The sequence below is a fragment of the Octodon degus genome, unplaced genomic scaffold (genome assembly GCF_000260255.1).
Source record: "Octodon degus isolate 3935 unplaced genomic scaffold, OctDeg1.0 scaffold00040, whole genome shotgun sequence".
In the NCBI taxonomy this organism is placed as follows: domain Eukaryota; kingdom Metazoa; phylum Chordata; class Mammalia; order Rodentia; family Octodontidae; genus Octodon; species Octodon degus.
Genome location: NW_004524616.1, coordinates 7,673,527 through 7,684,889, shown reverse-complemented (window position 1 = coordinate 7,684,889; position 11,363 = coordinate 7,673,527).

Below are 11,363 nucleotides of genomic sequence, written 5' to 3'. Positions count from 1 at the left end.
CCCACTACTATTATGGACTACTGGACTATAGTGGATTATTTTGCTGAATTCACGCACCTACAATATTTAAATGGCAATGGAATACCCATCTCTGACGAAACTAAACAAAGAAAAGGGGGATATAAATGAAGGACCATTTTGTATCTGTATATACAAAATAATTAGGATAGATATACAGCTACTTTCTCTTAATTCAATGAGAAGAAAGATTTGTACTAATGGTATTTGGACAGAATATCATGTCTGCATCTTGTCTTATGAATAACTACTATGAAGACAACAATATGCAATGTATTAATTATTATAACTGTCTTACTAACCTGTTTTGAAACTGTCTCATTGCTATTTGTTGCTCAAAAAAATTAATGTGAAAAAAATAAAGAATCCCACTATGCACTGTCCCGGGCCAGAATAAGGGGGTCACGCTGACTCCTGAGGAGGAGGAGATTTTAAACAAAAAACGATCAAAGAAAATTCACAAGTACAATAGAAGGAAAAAGAGCACCCAAATTAGCAGTCTTCTGGAGGAGCACCTCCACAAGGGCTTGCCTGCGTTGCTTCCCGCCTGCGTTGCTCTGAGAGCAGGCCCTTGTGGTGGAGCAGATGGCCCTGTGCTAGAGGAGTTCTATCTGAGGAAAATCAAGGCCCAGAAAGGCAAATAGACCTTTGCTCCTGCTTAACTCATGTAATAAAGGTGCTTATTGTTCTAAGTGCAAAACTAAATTAATAAATAGGAAACAATTACAAAATTTCAGAAGCCATCTCATAACTGTATGAAGCTTTTGGGGGACAGCTAGACATAAACCATATCTAAATATAAAATTATTTGTTTTAAATGGTTTAAAACCAGATGTTCTCTGTTCCTTAAAGGATTACTATTGAGAACATATAAAGAACTCAAAAAAAAAAAAATCAGACCTCCCCAATTTAAGGACCCAATCCAAAAAGGGGCATCTGCAATTGAATATACACTTCACAAATGAAGAAATACAAAATAAATAAATAAATGAAAAAGACATTGAACATTACTCATCATTTAGGGATGCAAATTAAAACAACACTGAGATTCCACCTCACCACAGACAGAAAGAATGGTTATTGTCAAGAAATCAACCAATAAGAAAAGCTATAGGGGCTGCAGGGAAAAGAAAAAAACCCTTCTCCACTTTTGGTGGGAGTGTATGCTCATGCAACCACTGTGGGGATCAATATGGAGACTCCTGAAAAAGCTAGGATTGGAGGTCCCATTTGACCCAGCTATTCCCTTTCTATATATATTCTCAGAAGAATTAAAAGCACATCACAGTGATACTATGCACCGTGTTTATAGCAGCACATTTTGCAATGTCTAAATCATGAAGACAACCCAAATGCCAATCAACTGGTGAGTATATCAAAAAAGATGTCTATTTTTATACAATGGGATACTAATGAGCCATAACCAAAGATAAACTGGAAACTTTTATAGGTAAATGGGTACAATTTGAGACCATACTCGTAATAGAAATGTCACTCATACATGTGTGTAAACATCGTATTATCTCTGAAGTGTGAAAAATTGAAAGAGCAAATAAAATCCAAAATTCACAATAGAAATTAGGAAACAAGAAGAAACCATTCAGAAAGAAGGAGAAACTGGGATGGCATAAGCAGATAAGAAGGAAGGGAAAAGAGAAAATATATATACATAGCAGTTAAGATGGTTATGCTGCTAATTTCTCTTGGTTTGTTGAGAGGAAATGTTTGTGGTAATGTTTGGACAATTAAATGCTTATGTTTCATACTTTAATAACTAATTTAATGTTAGCAATGTATTGACTGTTATTTTCCTACTATCTGGTTTTGAAATTCTGTTTTCTGTCTCTGTGTCTCTCTCTCTCTGTCTCTCTGTCTCTGTCTCTGTCTCTGTCTCTGTCTCTGTCTCTGTCTCTCTCTATGTGTCTCTATCTCTGTCTCTGTCTCTGTCTCTCTTTCTGTGTGTATGTGTGTGTGTGTTTCAAGTGAAGGGTTTAAAACAAAATGTAGCTTTCTTTTTCAAAGTTCTGTTATTGAAAATGGTTTGAAAATCACTGCTGTAGTACTGAAGATTGATAACTTTTCCTCAAGAATCATGTATTACATATTTTAGGTTTAGCAAAAATAGAGGCAAAATCAACAGTATTATGTACAGACTTGTACTGTATTTAAAATGCAAATAATTATCCTTAATTTATAGGGTACACAAAAAGAGTTGTTAGCATTGATTTGGCCTACAGTTCGCCAAACGCTGTTTCTGCTCACTACCTGTATTTCCACAAGGGAAGTGACTCTTAGCAAAGGAGGTCACAGATGCTGCAGTAACCCAAAATATGCCACATGCTCTGAAGTACAACCTGATGTCTGAGATCCATGGATCACCAATGAATATCTTAAAAGGAGCACAAGAACAGCAAAAGGAAATGAATCTTAGCTAACACCAAAACCACACACACAACTCATTACATAGATACTTTCTGTACATGAAAAAAAAGTTTAAAAGAAGGCTTCCTTCTCAAATTGAACTCTACTGAACTCTTTTTGAATGCAAAGTAAAATTTTATATAACTCATAAATAATTCATATGTAATACACCATAAATTCCAGATGGTTAGGAACTATGTGTATTTCAACTTTTTACCTTAACTTCATAGCCCACTTGTTTCCAAAATTTAGCAGTTCAATATATGCAACTTAATAAGTGAAAGATTATAAAGTAGTTTATTTTTTTCCTTGAGCTCTAATTTTCCATGTTGATGTGAAGGCTGGAATATTAGTTGTATGATAGCAGAAAATGAAGTGGCTTCTGGTGAGAACAAGGCAGCATTTTTGAGTTATCACAATTAGTTTCACATAGTAAGGCCTTCTAAATATTTAGCATAGGGCAAAGTACTGACTAAGCACCTTCTAAAAAATCTCTGGATTGGGCTGGCCTGATAGCTCAGTGGACTAAAGCGCCTGCTTAGGCAGAGCACAGCAGTCGGGGTTTGATCCCAGGCATGCCGTTCTACCCCTAGGCATGCTGAAGGTGATTGAGACTGGGCATGGTGACGCACACCTACAGTCCCTGCACTCGGGTGGCTGAAAACAGGGTGATCACTATGAGTCTGATCTATGTAGTGAGACCCTGTAAACCTCATACTAAATACAAAAAAAGAATCAAATCAAATCGAATCTTTGGATCATCCAAAATCAAGGGTAAAAGAGTAAAACTATTTATGCTATATTACATAGAGTATACTGCTAGGTAACTTAATACTAGTAATTTTTCTTTCTAGAAATATTCTAGCTAATGAAGAACAATAGGAGCATAGCCATTGGCAATTTCTAATGAACAAATCTAATTAATTTTCAACATTTATCTATATCAAATGGAGAAGTAAACACTATATGCCTCCTACTGAAAGAACACGACCATCTATAAAGTGCTGATGTTCAAAAAGAAGTATCAAACCTATACCATCAATTCTCTTAATCTTACTACCAATTTAACAATTCATAAGGTATAGAGTACAGAGAAGCATGTTAAGAACACAGTAATAATATCTGCAAATTCTCATACTGTAGGAAATACTATGTGGCAAATAACCTAGTTTTTTAAAAAAATTAAATGTACTACAAAGAAAGGAAGAGATGTAGGCAGAACCTATTAGAGATGCCTGAGAACTATATAAAATCATGCCAATTACACTGAATAGATGAGTACTAGGAATGTGAATAGTTTTTTTTTTTTTTGTAATAGAGAGAAGCAGTTATTAAATTTTATAGAGTAATGGCCTTTTGTTTATTTTTAAGACATTATTTTATGGACTTTTTGGTTTTTATTTGGAATGTTTCCCCCAAAGTCATGTTTTGAGGGCATGGCCTCCAAGCAAGCACTGTCTAGAGGCCAGCACTGTCCAGACCCATAAACTGATGGCATTACTTGGAGGTTATGGAACCACAGAAGAGCTGGGGCCTTGCTGAAAGGAGTGGATCCTCAGGGGAATGCTCTTGGGAATGGACTCTCTGGGATTTGGTTGCTATGCTCAGCTGACCAACACTCAGAGGCCTCTGCAGCTGTGATGCAGAATGGGCTGGCCACTCTTCAAGGTGATGGCAGGCCTTGGCACCAATTGTGAGGTGCTGGTTTTACCAGCATGATGGATGTGTTATGAGGTCATGGAGACTTTCCACCCAGATTTCAGAAGCAGCTGTGGTGGTTCAGTCGGTGTGCCCCTGAGAAGGCAGCACGGGATAGTATGAAAGCGAGGCAGGGGACAACCCTCAAAATTGGAGAAGGAAGAGTATTGAACATTTAAGGAAAAACCACAAGCAGTGACCAAAACCAGGCCAAGAGAGAAGTCAGAGAGGGTACAACTGACAAGGCCATAGTGGCAGTACTGTCCCTGCCGTTTGTGGGTTTCATCTTGGCAAAGCTTGTCCCAAATGCTGGACTTGGACCTATGGGATTTAGTATCTTCCCTGTTGGGTTTTGGGCTTATTTGAACCCCATTCCTTTCTATCTCAATCTCTCCATTTTAAAATGTGAAAGTTCAAAATGATTAGCTTTCTTTCTGATTTTTGCAGAGGCTCACAGCTAGGTATGCCATACATCTTGGGGGAGATTTTAGACCTGGACTTTTCATCAGTGCTGAAACTGCCAGGACCTTGCCAGCACTTACAGGTAGACTAAATGCATTTTGCCTAAAGACATTTGCAGGAAATTTTCAGGGGGCTGTGGTGGAATGTTATAGTTTATAGACAGATGTTTCCCCAGTGGCTCATCCACTCATAGACAGGGCTCTTTGGCGGTGACTACATTATGTTTGAAAGTGGGTCTGCTCAGAAGCGGTGGGTTACTGTGATCTAGAAGGGCTTAGCTCCTTTCCTGCCGCCCTCTTCTCTCTCTTTCTCCTGGCTTTCGCGCAGTGCGCAACTCTTCTCTCAGAGGCCCTTCCACTGCAGTGATTCTGGAGCTCAGTGATCATGAGAGACATGCAGCTTGTAAAATACTAGTCCAAATAAACTCTCCTCTTTTACGTTATGAACATCAGGTATTATATATTAGCGATGAGAAAGTGGCTAAGAGGACATTCACTCTGGGGAAAAAAGTGAATGAACATTCTTCTCTTCAGGGCAAGAGCATCTAGATTTTAGGGCATGTATTTGTTTTGAGAAATGGGTGAATGCCAATAGAAGTGTACAATGGCTGTGATTTTTAAAAATATTTAATGTGTTAGGACTTCAGATTATCCCAGTTATCAAAGATGATTTAAACTGAGATTCACTAGCTGAAATATGCTTTAAAAAAAGCAAATCTTGTTATAAATAAGGACTCCTAACCTCCATCCTCAGGGACTCTGATTGAGTAGGAATCTAGATTAGAATTAATAGTTATGCCATGGTAAAGCATTAGAAATACATACTAGGTAGGTGTTCTGAGGATCCCACTCGGAGATACAATGGCCTCTGTGCCAATGCTGTAATTACTTGTGAGCTGCTTAGCCAGTGTGCTCTCTATGCCTACAGAAAGGTTTGAGGTGACTCAGATGACAGTACCAGGTCCCAGAGACTTAACTCTGTGCCGTTAATATTAAAATGTAAATTTAATTCTAACCTGATTCAGATGGTGCTGTTACTATTCTTGTCTGCTCTTCTGTAAAGGTAGACACAGGAAATTCAGTCTGGAAAAAATAAAAATGTGGTGTAGATTGAAGGGTGTGGTGAGCAGAACTCTAGCAGAGGCTTAGGAATGCCACGTACGCACGCTTCTCTCCTCACTTATTCCTGGGTGTGCCTCAGCTGTGTGTGCTTTTGAATCCTATTGTGCCCAGTTGGGAGATGAAAATAGAAAGCACTGCTGAGAAATTACTTAGCAATGAAGTTAAGACTGCTCTTATTCCTCACTTGGAGCTTTCACTCTTGTCCTTATTCTGCTCAGTACAGACCTGGAGATAAAGACATGAGAGAAGTGTTGTTCCTCACCACCCGACCTGCCCTATATTTTGAATTCTGTGCAACATTTTTGTACACTTTCCAATGATGACCATTTGTAAATTCCTCTGTAATTTCATTTATAAGAGTCAAATTACCTTTTTCAATTAACTCGCACAATTATATTTGGCTTCAGCATTCCCTCTATTCCTAGGGCTCTAATTGGCATCAAAAGGCAAATAATTGCGTCTGCAGTTTTATTGGCATGGCAATGTTATCTTCTTTCCTTACTAAATTTTATGACTCATCAACTGTTAAATTGACTCATGACTTCTTTTTGTGACACAATAACACAAAATCGTTGAAACCTAAAAACAATGCATAATTATAAAGTTTACTTTTATAGAAATGAAAAGTTTACACTCATATTTGTTAAAGAAACTAAATTTTTAAATCAGAGTTTTATTAGATTCAGAAAAATCTGGAAGGATTTTTATTTGACTCTGAGGAGTCATTCCTACCATGTCCTTTCAACAACCCTATATTATGTGCAAAAGCAAAGCAAGATAAATAAGTCAAGCTACTACATTTGTAGAAGATAAAAAATGTGACATATACCATGGGACATAATATATTTAAAAACACTTCAAAGCTTAAGGAGTATAAATTCAAAAATGGTTGCTCTAGCATCATCTTAGTCTATGAGGGTAGTTTTCTATGTGAAACAAGGCATTTCAACTCAACTATTCTTCTGTCGAATTTTTATGGTACTTTCAGAAGAAAAAGGGTGTGTGAGGAGTTTGCTTAGCCTGGTGTTCTCAAACATCTGTTCTTGAACACTCAGTATATGCTTAAACATTAAGGAGGATCTCAACTATTTATACAAATTAAAAAAACTAGAAAAATTAAATATCTTCATATGAAAGTGCAAACTTACTATTTGGTAGCTTGAGCAAATAAAATAGTAAGAAAAGTTTTCAAAACCAACAACAACAAAAAAATTATACAGAGTACTGGGAAAAATCTCTTGCATCCCAGTGATAGCAATCTGGAAGCCTTAAAAACCACAAGACTATTAAAAAGACTTGTATCATTATTTGTTATAGGCTTCAATAAACTTCATACCATATGCAGTGGCTATAAAATGAATAATAGACACTGCCTGCCTTATGCAAGAGAAAACTCTTGGATAGACAACTCACTCTGTTAAGCCTAAGGTGTGTTCCCTGACAATAGATTGAGACATGTGACACCTGTACTCTCCTGCATCCTAGGAAAATATTCTGAAGTTTAAAAAAAGAATGGAAAAAGAAAGTCCTGTAATCTCTTCCCTAATGTTTATTTTTCAGTGACACTATAACCATGAAAAAATTTAGCCATACTCTAAATATACAAATATATGTCTCCATATATACCACACTTTGTATATTAGTATGCAGGATAGTCATATATTACTTTAGAAAGTAGCGTAATAATTTCTGTAAACATTCTGAAATCTAGCTGTTTATTATTTTAAAGCTATGTTTTTAGGTTTAGTAGTCAGAACTAGATATAGTGAGTAAAAATAAATTCTTTTATTAAGGTTAATTTCATTTGTTTTTATTTTTTTAACTGGATCCAGTAGAAAAATTTGAATTACATGTATGGGTAATATATTTCTACTTAATGGTACTGATTTATTAGGGGAAAGCAATTGATGGAGGTTCAAAATTAAATAAAAGGAAAGAATGTGACATGTACATATTAAGTTTTCTACGATGGAAAACATTGGAGTTTTTAAATATTTTCAGAGAGTAGTGAAAAGAAATTTAGAGAAAATATTTTCTGGAATAAATTCACTTTGGTGGTTAAGAACACTGAAGATTTTCCAGCTCACTGACTACTACAACTTGTCAAAAAATGTTATGTCACAAATTGGGTCTCTTTTTTGTAAAAGCTTTACTGGGTATTTTGCTTACTCTCAAGACTGTCATTGGGATCAAAAGGGTAGGGAAGAAGTGACTTTTTATTTTAATATAGTCTCACTTTTTTCTTTCTTAAGTGACAATAGTTTCACTTACTTTGCAGTTGACTTTCTTTTTCTCATTGATCATTTGAACAAGTGGACTTTCTCTTGCTCAGAATAAATATATGTCAAATGAATGTTAAAGGCCTATTCATTTTAAACAAATAAGATTTATTTATTTATTTATCCTATTACTGAAGGTTGAACCCAGAGTCCTGCACATGCTGGGCAAGTGCTTTAACATTGAGCTAGATCTCAGCCCCTGCTTTAGTATAGAAAACTCCAAACTTATCACTCACCATAATATTAACCAAGACTGTCCACGCGGTCTTCAAACACATCGAGATCTCTCCATCACCACCCTCCATTTCATAGTATTTGAATTGCCAACCTCATACCAACTCATCAGTGAACATTTCAGTGTGTATTTCTCAAAATAAGGGCTCTCAAAAATCATAGTGTAAATCATAGTGTACCATGTATAAAAACAGAACTAATATTTTTCAGTATCAAATATACAATCTGTGTAAAAATTTAGCTACAACATTCTTGAGGTAGATATATAAATATAAATCTTCTGTGAAAAATTGTGTCTTTTTATTTGAGTATATCAACTTTGTCCACCCCATGGAGTGGTTTCCAATGAAATAAAAATGTAGAAAAAATGATAATCTTATGTCTGTATTACTATAATGCTCTCTGGTAATATAAAAAAATTAACATAATTTATTCCCTCGAAATAAGCTGAATAACCATTATGATTATTAACCACTAGATGCCACAGTTGCTTCACAGAAATGAAACCAATTCAGCCTTGATCTGTCAAGAAAAAAAATAACATTGAAAGCAGACCAGCAAAGTATTCAAGTATCAGAACCCCCAAAACTTGAATATATCCTCTAAAAGTAGCAAATGCTGCACTGTATATATAAATATTTGCCTTTTACTTTCATAAGTGGTCCAATTATGGTGTCTCTCTCATTGAGCTCATTGTACTTTTCTCCTGTGATTTTAAAATGATTGCTTACTCTTTCCAATTAGGACAGTGGCTGAGCACTGTGCCTAGTCACTCTCTGCCAACTTCATCTGGGCAGCTTTCAGGACGGCTGACATTCTAAAACAGGAACACACCCAAATCTGACAGGATGTGCCCTACCCACAGCGTGAGTCCAGATGGTATCTTATACTGTGTTCTAATAGCTTCCAGCCCGAGGAGGTAGGAAGCTGTATGTTACAACGGTCAAGTATGCACCCGCTTGAGTGTGGTAGAAGATTCTGGGAGGGTGAGGAGTCAGCTTTGGGATTTTCGCTCTGAGCTATCATATTAGGACTTTTTTGTTGCTGCCACTTTTCTCAAACTATGTCATCAAATTCCTTCATAGAAATTCTATGAAATGGCATAGAACTTAACTCACAGGTTTACTTATTAAGGCTGTCTTGCTTAGAATCACAATTATACTGGATATTTTTAGCCAGGTATAAGTACCTACATTCATGTTCTCTTTTAATATAGCATATAAGCCTTACTGATTTTTGGCATGCAATTAGTTTTCCTTTTTCAATGATAGTTTCCATATAACTTTGTCCTTCAACATATCCAAATAAATTTATTTCCTAGAATTTTCCATAGAACTTATTATTTTATTATTCTCAATTTTAAAAATATCATAGTCTTTGGTAAAGATTTTCCAGGAAATTATCTACCCTAAATGCCATAACTCGTTAAAGTATGAGAAAAATCATTTTATTGTGTTTTGAAAACAGCAAATAACTTAGGAATCTTAATAAATATGAAATGAAATTCTTATTGAATTTCCCAAACCTTCTACTTATTGCAAATGAGAAAGAGTTGCAGACACTGGTTGGAGAAAAGAAAGTAATGTTTGTTTTTTCTTCTATTTCAAAGGGATGGGATAACTTCAGGGATGTTCTAAATAAGTTCTCCAATTCTGCCCTTAGCCACTCAGATTTCTTCTCCCCCACAGGCCGTACAGTGCTCCAGTAAAATGCAACTAGATTGGCCCTATACTATAAAATGTAAATAAAATCCACATCCCCATTCTGCATGTTACATTTATCATCATCAAAACAATAGCTAAAGTCTTTAAAAATGTCTACAAGGTTCTAAACGCAAGCTTTCTAATATGAGTCTTGCTCTCCACTGAACATCTAAAATGCAACAGGGGAGCTGGGGAGATAGCTCAGTAGAATAAGAGCTTGCCTGGTAAGTACAAGGTTCTGAGTTCAATCCCCAGTACCACAAAAATAAATAAATAAATATAATATAATAAAAAATAAAACAAAATGTAACATGAACTAGGATTTGCTCTGAGTATTTTAATTCACAATATCTTTAAAAATTAATGTCAATGTGAAGAACATAAAGTACCTTACCAATGATTTCATATTGATACTATGTTAGAATTACATTTTTATATATTCATTTGAATAAAAGTATTAAAAGTACTTTTACCTGTTAGTTTTTAAATATGGCTACTAAAATTGCGAAGTGTAATTTATCATCGTAATTTGTAATTCTAGAAGGTTCTATTGCACCGCACTGGCCTAACTCATTAGCAAGTCATTGGTTGCTTCCCATTTCCAAACTACAGGACATCTCTGTCCTTGAACATGGTGCATCTGTCTCAGGGACTGTGCTAGTTCTTTCCTCTTTCGAGAAGTCTTCCCTTCATGGTTTCTTTTCTCACTCTTTGCTAAAATTATGAAAAAAATGTTCTAATCAATCAATTTGAAACTATCTCAACACACATATACTTCCACTACTCCTCCCTAGGTTTTGAAAACACCATAAAATAGATTATATAATTTTTTTTCTTTATTTACACAAATACGTTCCACACACATTCAAATGTAGGTGTGTGTACTCTGCCCTTTGTATAAACCCCTTGACACTGTGGTCTACATTATTTATTTGTGTTTCTTGATAATGGTATATGGTTGATAGTAGAGACTAAATAAATATTTGTTAAATAAGTCAAAGAATGAGACATAAATATAAGAGGATATCAGACGTTCTTTATCGTGAAGCAAAGTATTTGGGAATGACAACATGCCTGAGATCTACAATAAACTGGACTCTGCTAAGCACTTACATTTAATATCTCAATACGCCCAGGCAGAAATGTATTTACTGATAAGAAATCTAAATCTCAGAGAATTTACAGAACTTTTCCAAGGTCACTTAGCTAGTAGTGAATATGACTCCTATACCTTTATGTTATGCCTTCCAAAATTCCCAGACTAAACTATATGCTTCTAATTTCTCTCAGAGTACTGGAGCTTGCCCCTCACACCATTTATCAGCATCCTAATCCATTTATAATACAGTTCTCTGCAAATTGTCTTATGCTCCAATATAAGCATCACAATGGTAGGCAGTAAAACACCCTGTTGCCCGAATGTTTAA